The sequence below is a fragment of the Asterias amurensis genome, chromosome 22 (genome assembly GCF_032118995.1).
Source record: "Asterias amurensis chromosome 22, ASM3211899v1".
NCBI classification, from domain to species: domain Eukaryota; kingdom Metazoa; phylum Echinodermata; class Asteroidea; order Forcipulatida; family Asteriidae; genus Asterias; species Asterias amurensis.
Genome location: NC_092669.1, coordinates 4932692 through 4942270, shown reverse-complemented (window position 1 = coordinate 4942270; position 9579 = coordinate 4932692). Strand labels below are relative to the sequence as shown.

At 37.9% G+C, this 9579-nt stretch overlaps 1 protein-coding gene across 2 annotated transcripts in view; it reads left to right on the top strand.

Moving 5' to 3' along the window:
- The first annotated feature begins 596 nt into the window (after nt 1–596).
- LOC139953930 (uncharacterized) overlaps nt 597–9579 on the top strand; it is a 49253-nt gene continuing 40270 nt past the window's right edge. The window contains exon 1 of one of the 2 annotated variants that reach the window (XM_071953538.1): nt 597–763. The gene's annotated coding sequence lies outside the window, so the exon portion shown is untranslated. Of the gene's footprint in view, nt 769–9579 lie in introns of both variants that reach the window. The other variant, XM_071953537.1, reaches the window with a different exon arrangement.

Below are 9579 nucleotides of genomic sequence, written 5' to 3'. Positions count from 1 at the left end.
TTTTGAAGGGTGCACAGAATGGGTCATCCCTGGCAATCACTATCACATGTCCCACAGACCGTAACAATTCAAGAGTCATGTCAAATTGATGGACTCTAACTACGTAAGGTCCGGGAGAATTAGGGGGGGGGGGGGCTGCAATCATTCGCCTCCAACTGGACGATTGGGTTTCTACGAATGCTAAAAAAAAGATATTTTTGCCTTCCACACCATTGGAGCAAACAATCAATTGGTGGCCAGATATATCCATGCTTCCTTTAGCTTTCAGTCCTGACAGCAGTGTCTCCACTGCATAACAACAGACACACAGACGCAAGGACTTATCCATGTGCGTTGAGCGGTTTTTAGTACGTCATTAGGTTGAGATTCGCGTCGCTGATGTAAAAAGTTTTATGTTAACCTGACTGTAACAGCAACTAGTAAACGGACCTTTTACTGAGTCAATAGTTGACGTGTTACCAGCGATGCGCGCGCTAGTCTGATTAGATCAGGGGGCCAGGGGGTGGCAACTTTGAAGTACCCACAGTGCTTTGCGCGAGTTGGGGTTTATAAGGGGTGACTTTTGCGCTGGGTCCGTCACTTAGCTTTGAGATCGCAAACGGTTAACTTGACACGTGTGTTTATTTCTGCGCGGACACAGCACGAGTTCAACAGTAAACGAGAGTGTAGTACGCCAACACCCGAGAGATACCCGTTGAAACACACAATACTGCCGCCTAGAGAAACAGGACTCGCGCGCCTCTGCAACCACCACCACCACCACCACAGGTAGGCGTTTTAGTTCAGTCTGTTATATTTTGTGTGTGTTTTGCCGATTGTTATTCTACCATTGAAGATGTTGAAATGCCCTGGACTCGTTTTGGTAATAGTCAAAGACCAGCATCCTCACTTGGTGTATCCCAACATTCATAAAATAGCAAACCTGTAGTGTAGTGAGCATTTTGGGGTTCAAAATCAATTGGTCATCGAATTTTCAAAAGAATTTATTGAAAGAAAAACACCATTGTGGCATTACTTTGTGTGCTTTCAAATGTAAAATATTAAAAAAGGCTTCAAGTACTTTTTTATTTGACGGGGAATTGGCCCTTTCTATTAACAGCTCCTCATTACTTGTTGTCAAGTAAGGCCTTATGCCAACAAACATTTTGACTAATTGCCAATAATGTCCAGGGCCTTTAATGTCAAATCTCCGGGGGATTTTGGAGAAAACCGTTGAGATGACTTCGCACGAAAATAATTTGCTGATGTAAATCTGTTGACTTGAAGTCATCTGCCCCCTTTAAAGACAAGTGATACGCTGTGAAATGTTTATAGTTTAGCCCTAAACATATTCTTTTTCTTTCAATTTAAAAAAAAGTCTTAGTTTTAGTTTAGTTTGTTTTTCATTTTCACCAATCACTTTGAGGTGTAATACACCATCAACCCCGCTTTGCTTTCGATTGTTATAATAGTTGCTGCCCTTTGGAATTAAAAGTGTATCATAAATTTTACAGTTTCTTTAATATTTTCTTCTCTGAACTGTAATTAGTTTCTGACAGTACTCTTCGCTCTTCACATGTTGAGTTTCGATTCATTTCGCAAAAGCGTATACAAACAAACCAAACAACTTGTGTGTAGTAAAAAAATTAAGTAGGATCTGAAACTTTGCATGGTGGAAATAAGATATAGAAGAGTTTGCGGTAACACCGTGTAATGACTATCTCTAAATGAGTCGGGGTGGTTCTGAAAAGAACCGTTGGATTAACTCGACGTTTCATCAGTATGCTCTGATCGTCTTCTGGAGAATGCTGGACTCTGATGATGCATGCTGCTTAAGTACTGGGCGGCGGATTAGTAAAAAAAATGTTTTATAAGCGCTGAAAACCATTCACGGAAAAAAGTATTGGCGGTCAAAAAGAAACAACTGGTTACTAGAGGACTGACTAAAAGAAAGAAAAAAATCAATTGGAATGAGTAAAGTAAAGATAAAAAGCTGTTGTGACGAATCAACTTTCTTGTGAGAATATTTGTGTGTAAAAACAATTCATTAAAGTTATAAGACACCTTGGGTAATTGTCAATGACCAGTATTGTCCCTTAGTGTATCCCAGCATATGCTTAACAAAATATCAAATCTGTGGAATTGGCGAAGTTGTTTTAAACAAAAAAAGAAAGAAAAAGCACCCTTGTTGCACAAATTTGTGTGCTTTCAGATGCCCATTAAAAGGCTTTAGGCTTGAAGTATTTTGAGTGAAAAACTACCCCTTTCTAAAAAACTATGTAACTTCAGAGGGAGCCGTTTCTCACAGTGTTTATACTATCAACATCTCTCAATTTCTCGTTACCAAGTAAGTTTTGATGCAACAAAATTATTTTGAGTAATTACCAAAAGTGTCCAGCGCTTTTATTATGATTGCAAGACACGCTTGCAAGATTCGAGAGTGTCACTCACGAAAAGAAAAACATACTTACGTCCATCAATGTTTTGATCATAGCACATACCTTCCTGAAATCAAAACACTTTTCATAATACGATACCTGTTTAATCCTTTAAAGATGTTATCACACAAGTTAATCCGCGATTTATCGCGTTAATACCTGTTATTCGGGAAGTCAACGTCACTAAGACGGATTTATTGTGAACAATTTAATGGATGATAAGGCGTGTGAGGTCAGACGTATATTGAGATCCCTAGGGCAATACTCAATACTCAACTTCATGTTTTCGTAAACTTCGATATTTTCATTTCCAAGACACGTCCGTTTAATGTCTTCAGAATGAATAGCATTGTGTCTTCTTTAATAAGTTTTAAAGAAAACACTAAAGTAGATCCGATTTTGTTAATCAAAATGGTGCGACGTTTTTACAGTTGTTTGACACAATACTGTGCAGATCCGATGTAATAGTTGAAAACAAATGGCGTGACGTTTGAAACACTAATTGGTTTTAACAGTACTGCGCAGATCCGGTTTTATAATTTAAAATGGTGTGACAATGTAAACAATTGTTTAAGACACTACTGCGCAGATCCGATTTTATTATTGAAACGGTGTGACGTTTTTACAATTTAAACAATACTGCGCATATCCGATTTAGCAGTTGAAATGGTGTGACGTTTTAAACAATTATTTTGAACAATACTGCGCAGATCCGGATGTCACAGTTTTAAAATGGTGTGACGTTTTAAACATTTTTTTTATAAACAATACCTACACAGATTCATTTTTAATAATTTTCAAATGGTGTGACGTCAATGCAAATCTACTGTACGCCATTAAGAGACCCATGTTGCAGTTTACGCAAGAATTGCAATGACATCAACGCAACTCATTCACTTGTCACTTTGGCCATATTGTCTTAAAACCACTGGACACTTTTGCTATTACTTGCAGTAATTGTTAACAAAACAACTTACTTGTGAACGAGACAGTGATAACAGTTATTGATGGTATAAAACACTGTGAGAAACGGCTCCCTCTGAAGTTTAGCGTCGTTTTGGAGAAAGAGGTACTTTCTCACTGATCATATTAAAAAAGACTTCGCAGGCCTGAAGCTTTTTTCCAGGCATCTGAAAGTACACAACAACAGTGCGCGACAAGCTTGTTGTTTTCTTTTATTATTCTTTCGCAACATCGATGACCAATTGATTCTAAACTTTCACAGACATGTTATTATTTTACAACTACGCATATGTTGGGATACACCAACATATAAAAGTTTGTGACCATCCCTTTAAGAAAACTAACAGTGACCCTTTTTATTTTTATAAAACCATCACCGCTCTGCGGAAAATTAATACCATTAATGCAGGCATGACCATCAATTTAACATGAAACCTCAATTTACAACTCCCATGCATTGCTAAAGCCAGGTCATTACTCAAAACTGGAAAAGGGGCTTTGTGACTAACCCATCTGGTCGGTGGTTGAACCTTCAAGATTGCTTATTAGCATTGTAACCAGTGTTTCATAAAGCCTGTAAGCAAACAAAAATTTCCAAGTACAGCAAAGAATTGCTTAAAGGCAGTGGACACTATTGGTAATTACTCAAAATAAGTATTAGCATAAAACATCACTTGGTAACGAGTAATGGGGAGAGGTTGAAAGTATAAAACATTGTGAGAAACGATTCCCTCTGAAGTGACGTAGTTTTCGAGAAAGAAGAAATTGTCCATGAATTTGATTTCGTGATCTCAAGTTTAGAATTTGAGGTCTCGAAATCAAGCATCTAAAAGCACATCACTTTGTGTGACCAGGGTGTTCTTTTCTTTCATAGTTATCTCGCAACTCCGAGAACCAATCGAGCTCAAATTTCCACAGGTTTGTTATGTTATGCATACGTTGATATACACCAAGTGAGAAGACTGGTCGTTGACAATTACCAATAGTGTACACTGTCTTTAACACAAAAAAGGTTACCAGCCATAATTAATTTTAGCTAAAATTGTTGTGACTGGTGCACCTACTAAATTTTTGCGTAGCAAAGAAATTTATTTCTGAAAAAGTTTTATCTGCTTAAAATAGCGTCATGAAATTGGGCTTTTGTCCCAAAGCTGCTAAGCCGAAAATACTGCTCGACACATTTCTCTGCTAAGCAAAACACAAAGTGGGGCTTTAGTCACAAATGTAAAATTAATGTCATTTTGTTTGGTAACCTCGTTTCATTTAACATCTCTTATCTAACCTTGTTTCTATTATTAAGCAATTTTTTTTTTTTGGTGCTTATCGCCAAGTGTTTATGCTTACAAGCTACAGCCACAATGGGAACCAGATGAAATGCTAAGTAAATAAATATGGTTTGTCACACAAAACTAGAGCACTGTCTGTGACTAAAATGTCAGCTCCACAGACCCTCCAAACAAATCTGTGAACATTTGGACTCAATTGGTCGTCGAATTTGTTTGAGCATTATACAAGAAAAAACACCCAAGTTGCACAAGTGTGTGTGAGTCCAGATGCCTAATAAAAGGCTTCAGGCATGACGTATTAAATTAAGAAATTACATCTTTCTCAAACACAAAGTTGTACTCATTTGGTCGTCGAAGTTGTGAGAGAATAATGGAGGAAAGAAACACCCTTGTGCGCTTTCAGATGCTTGATTTCGAGACGTCAGCGGAGGTCTCGAATGCAATTCAAACATTTTAATGAGAAATTACCTCTGTCGCAAAAACTACGTTGCTTCAGAGGGAGCCGTTTCTCACAATGTTTTATACCATCAACAGCTCTCCATTGCTCGTTACCAAGTACGGTTTGAATGTTAACAGTTATTTTTGAGTAATTACCAATAGTGTCTTTAACCTACACAACAAGGATATTTTTTCCGAGTATTTCATTCATAAATCTCCTGTGGAGACACGATAATGGCATCTGGGTCTGACAACCCGTGACTTAAAGGTCGGCGCATGCATAGACATGATTTCATTAGAGCGGGGTGATTGAAAGTTGACTCTTGGCGACGTGGTCTCAGTAATTTTGATGAATATACCCCCATAGGGATCAGAGGGGGGTGTATTGTTAACTGAGTTGTCACCCACATACTCCCATTTGGGGTATTTGTTTCGCTCCCAGTTGGGGTCAGATTATCCCATTTGGGTGTGAGTGGGCACTCCGATCGGGGGTTTAGGGTCCCCATTTTATAATATCGAAGTCTTATAATTATAGCCACGTATATGGATACAATTGGTAATTACTAAAAATAACTGTAAGCACAACTTGGTAGCAAGCAATGGAGAGCTGTTGATATAATAAAACACTGTGAGAAACAGCTCCCTCTAAAGTAACGTAGTTTTCGAGTAAGAAGTAATTTTCCAAAATTTTGATTTCGAGACCTCAGAATTAAATTGTGTTGTCTCAAAGACCAGCATCGTAAAGCACAAACCTTTGTGTGACAAGATTGTTTTTTCTTTCATTATTATCTCGCAACTTCGACGACCAATTGAGCTCAAATTTCCACTGTTTTTTTCATTTATTGTGAGATACACCAAGTGAGAAGACTGGTCCTTGAGTATTATGATCTCATTTTAGAGAGATTTCGCAGAATCGGTTGGCTTTCAGACTTAATTGTACGAATTATGTTTTTTTATCTTTACTGATCTTCGGATGGGACGTAAAGCCGTTGGTCCCGTGTGTTGTGTAACGCATGTAAAATAACCTATGAGCACTTATCGAAAAGAGAAGGGGTTCGCCCCGGTGTTCCTGGCTGTGGCTGCTGTAAGCGCCATATTATAGCACCTTATAAACCCATACGGTGCTATTAATTGGGTCTCAGAATCCATCACTGCAACAACCTATCTTTCTGTAAGTTTGTATATACTCAGCGCCTTGAGTACCTTGTTTGGTAGTGTGTGCGGCCCTTAAATCTAGCCCGAGCCATAAATGTCGCCTGACCTAAATGTAGCCCCAAACATGTACCTAATGGGGCTACATTTAGGTCAGGCGACATTTGGGGCTCGGGCTACATTTCGGGGCCGCACATACGTGCGCTATATTAGACTTCGATGTTATTATAATTATTAGTATATACCTTTACAGGTTGAGACTTGATCATATTTTTAGTCAATAAAACAAACTAGGGTATTCTGTGAACCGAAGCAAGCTTCTGCGAAGACAAATCCCGCGGTCATGTCCTTCCCACAGACCTCTACATTATCACTCTGTTTAACCTCTTATTCAAGTGTTTTTAAACATCTCAGACAGCATTTCAAGTTTGACATTAAGGTCATGAGTTGTACAAATTGTGTCCACTAACAAGTCTTACAATCAAAACCACTTTGGAGATTTTTCTGGCGATATGTCAAGACAGATTGTTGTTGCACCTCAAGTGTAGATTTGTTTCACTCTTATGATCAAGATGGCAGAGTTTTGAAAAAAATACTCGAGTGTCGAGCTGGTTTTCCCGTGGGTTTGCTCAAACAGCCCCCTTCCCTTTTCTTCAAACCCTGGAGATGGCGAACCCCTTCGCCATCCCTTTCGAAAGACTTGATATACTGGGGTCCTTTCAAGTACGTCATGTTTACTCGAGTTACAAATGATGAAATAAACATTGAACGGTCTAGCGCTTGTAAATGCAGGCGTTAAAGGCACTGGACACTATTGGCAATTACTCAAAAATAATATTACTATCGGGCAAAAGTGCATTTGTTGTTTCACTCTTGAAAGCAAGGTATACTCTGGACACTATAGGTAACTTTACTCAAAATAATTGTAAGCATAAAAACTTATACTTGGTACTTAAAGCCATTATACACTTTCGGTACAGAAAAAAACAAAAAGTTCACAGATTTACAAATAATTTATAGGGTTTACAGAAGGTAATGGTGAAAGACTTCTCTTGAAATATTAGTCCATGAAATGCTTTACTTTTTGAGAAAACATTAAAACAATATCAATTCTCGATAGCGAGAATTACGGATTTATTTTAAACACACGTCATGACACGGCGAAACGTGCGGAAACAAGGGTGGGTTTTCCCCGTTATTTTCTCCCGACTCCGATGACCGATTGAGCCTAAATTTTCACAGGTTTGTTATTTTATATAGAAGTTGTGATACACGAAGTGTGGGACTTGGAAAATACTGTTTACCGAGAGTGTATAATGGCTTTAAGAGCTGCGGAAAACTGTTGATATTATAAAGCATTGTGAAAAAACGGCTCTTTCTGAAGTATACGTATTTTTTTGTGAAAGAGGTAATTTCTCACTCAAGTTATCTAAGTACGATTAATGACTTCAGGCCAGAACATTTTTAGGCATCTGAAAGCACACACATTTTTGTGAAACAAGGGCGTTTCATCTGTGATTTTTCTCTTGGAACTTCGATGACCAATGACTCAAAATGTTCACAGATTTTTTTTTTTTTTTATGCATGTTGGAACACACCAAGTGATAATACTGGTCGTTGACATTAACAAATAATGTGTCCGGTGCCTTTGAGCCACTATTGCGCATTCAGCACTAACTTCACACAATCAGCGTGTGGAATTGTTTTGGAGAGCGCGGGGGAAATGAAGAATCTACATGTTTGATCAATTTTACTTTCAAATAAGACCAGCGATTTTTATTTGATTCAAAATGAATGCAGGCCTGAGCCAATTAGTTTTAAAATTTATATTTATTGGAGTCGTGGTGAAACCGTACTTGTTTTTGGTGGTTTTTGTGTGTTATGCGTGTTCATGTTTGTCTTTCTTTCTTTCTCAAACTTCTTCTTCTTTTTTTTTCTCGTGGAAAAAGGGGGGGGGGGGGGGGCTCATTTCGATATAGGTTAGGTTTTTATTTACCAAACATTTGAGGTAAGAAATAAACACACAACACAATTTTTTGAATGGAGAAGGAGGTTTTATAAACATTTGACATTTTTATTTACACGACGTCGAAAGAAAATAACAGAGATAACTGGCTGTAAAATTTATGTTACTTTCATCAGTTTTTACTTGCTATTCAATCCCTTTGGTGAATGCAATGATTGGATTGGATAACCGTTCAGTGACGTATGAACGTGCAATTACGTAGAAGACACTGGACACTATTGGTAATATTATTGTCAAAGACCAGTCTTCTTACTTGGTGTATCTCAACATATGCATAAAACAATCAACCTGTGAAAATTTGAGCTCAATTGGTCGTCGAAGTTGCGAAATAATAATGAAAGAAAAAACACCCTTGTCACACGAAGTTGTGTGCTTTCTGATGCTTGATTTCGAGACCTCAAATTCTAATTCTGAGGTCTCGAAATCAAATTCGTGGAAATTTCTTCTTTTTCCATAACTATGTCACTTCAGAGGAAGCTGTTTCTCACAATGTTTTATACTATCAACCACTCCCCATTACTCGTTACCAAGTAAGGTTGTTATGCTCATAATTATGTATAGTAATTACCATTAGTGTCCACTGCCTTTAAGTTTGTTTCTACCTTCTTTTTTCATTCTAACTTATTCCTAGCACATCTTAGTACACATTTCTTAATTTCCTTTTCATGATCTCTAGCTACATGACAAGACGCACTTTCATCCACCAGAGAATTCAATGACTTTATTAATAATATTTCTGAGCGGCTTTCGCACTTATATAGTCCGACCAAAGGATCATTATGAACACAGTCTGACCTTACCGTCTCTTCATCCTTCTACCTAAGACACACACCCTCAAGACGCGCTGTAAGTCTCACCTTACACCGCTACACCCAAGCCAACTTGGTTAAAGGCACTGTGGTGGATTTCACAAAGAGTTAAGACTATAGTCTTATCTCAAAGTAGGTCACTCGTCCTAACTTAGGACTAGCCTTAAGTTTATAATAACTCACAACGAGTTCTAGGAATAAGTTAGGACGTTATAGGACCAAACTTACGACTATCGTTGTGAAGTCGACAGTGGGCACTATTGTTAGAACTCAGTGTTATCACTTGGTGTATGCCAACATAATATGAATTAAATAACAAACCTGTGAAAACTTTGAATCAATTGGTCATCGAAGTTGCAAGAGAATAAAAGTTGCACAAATTGTTTGCTTTCAGATGCCTAATAAATGGCTACAGGCTTGAAGTCTTCTAATGATTATTTGGGTGAGAAATTAGGCCTATCTCCTTTATATTATTTACTTCAGAGGGA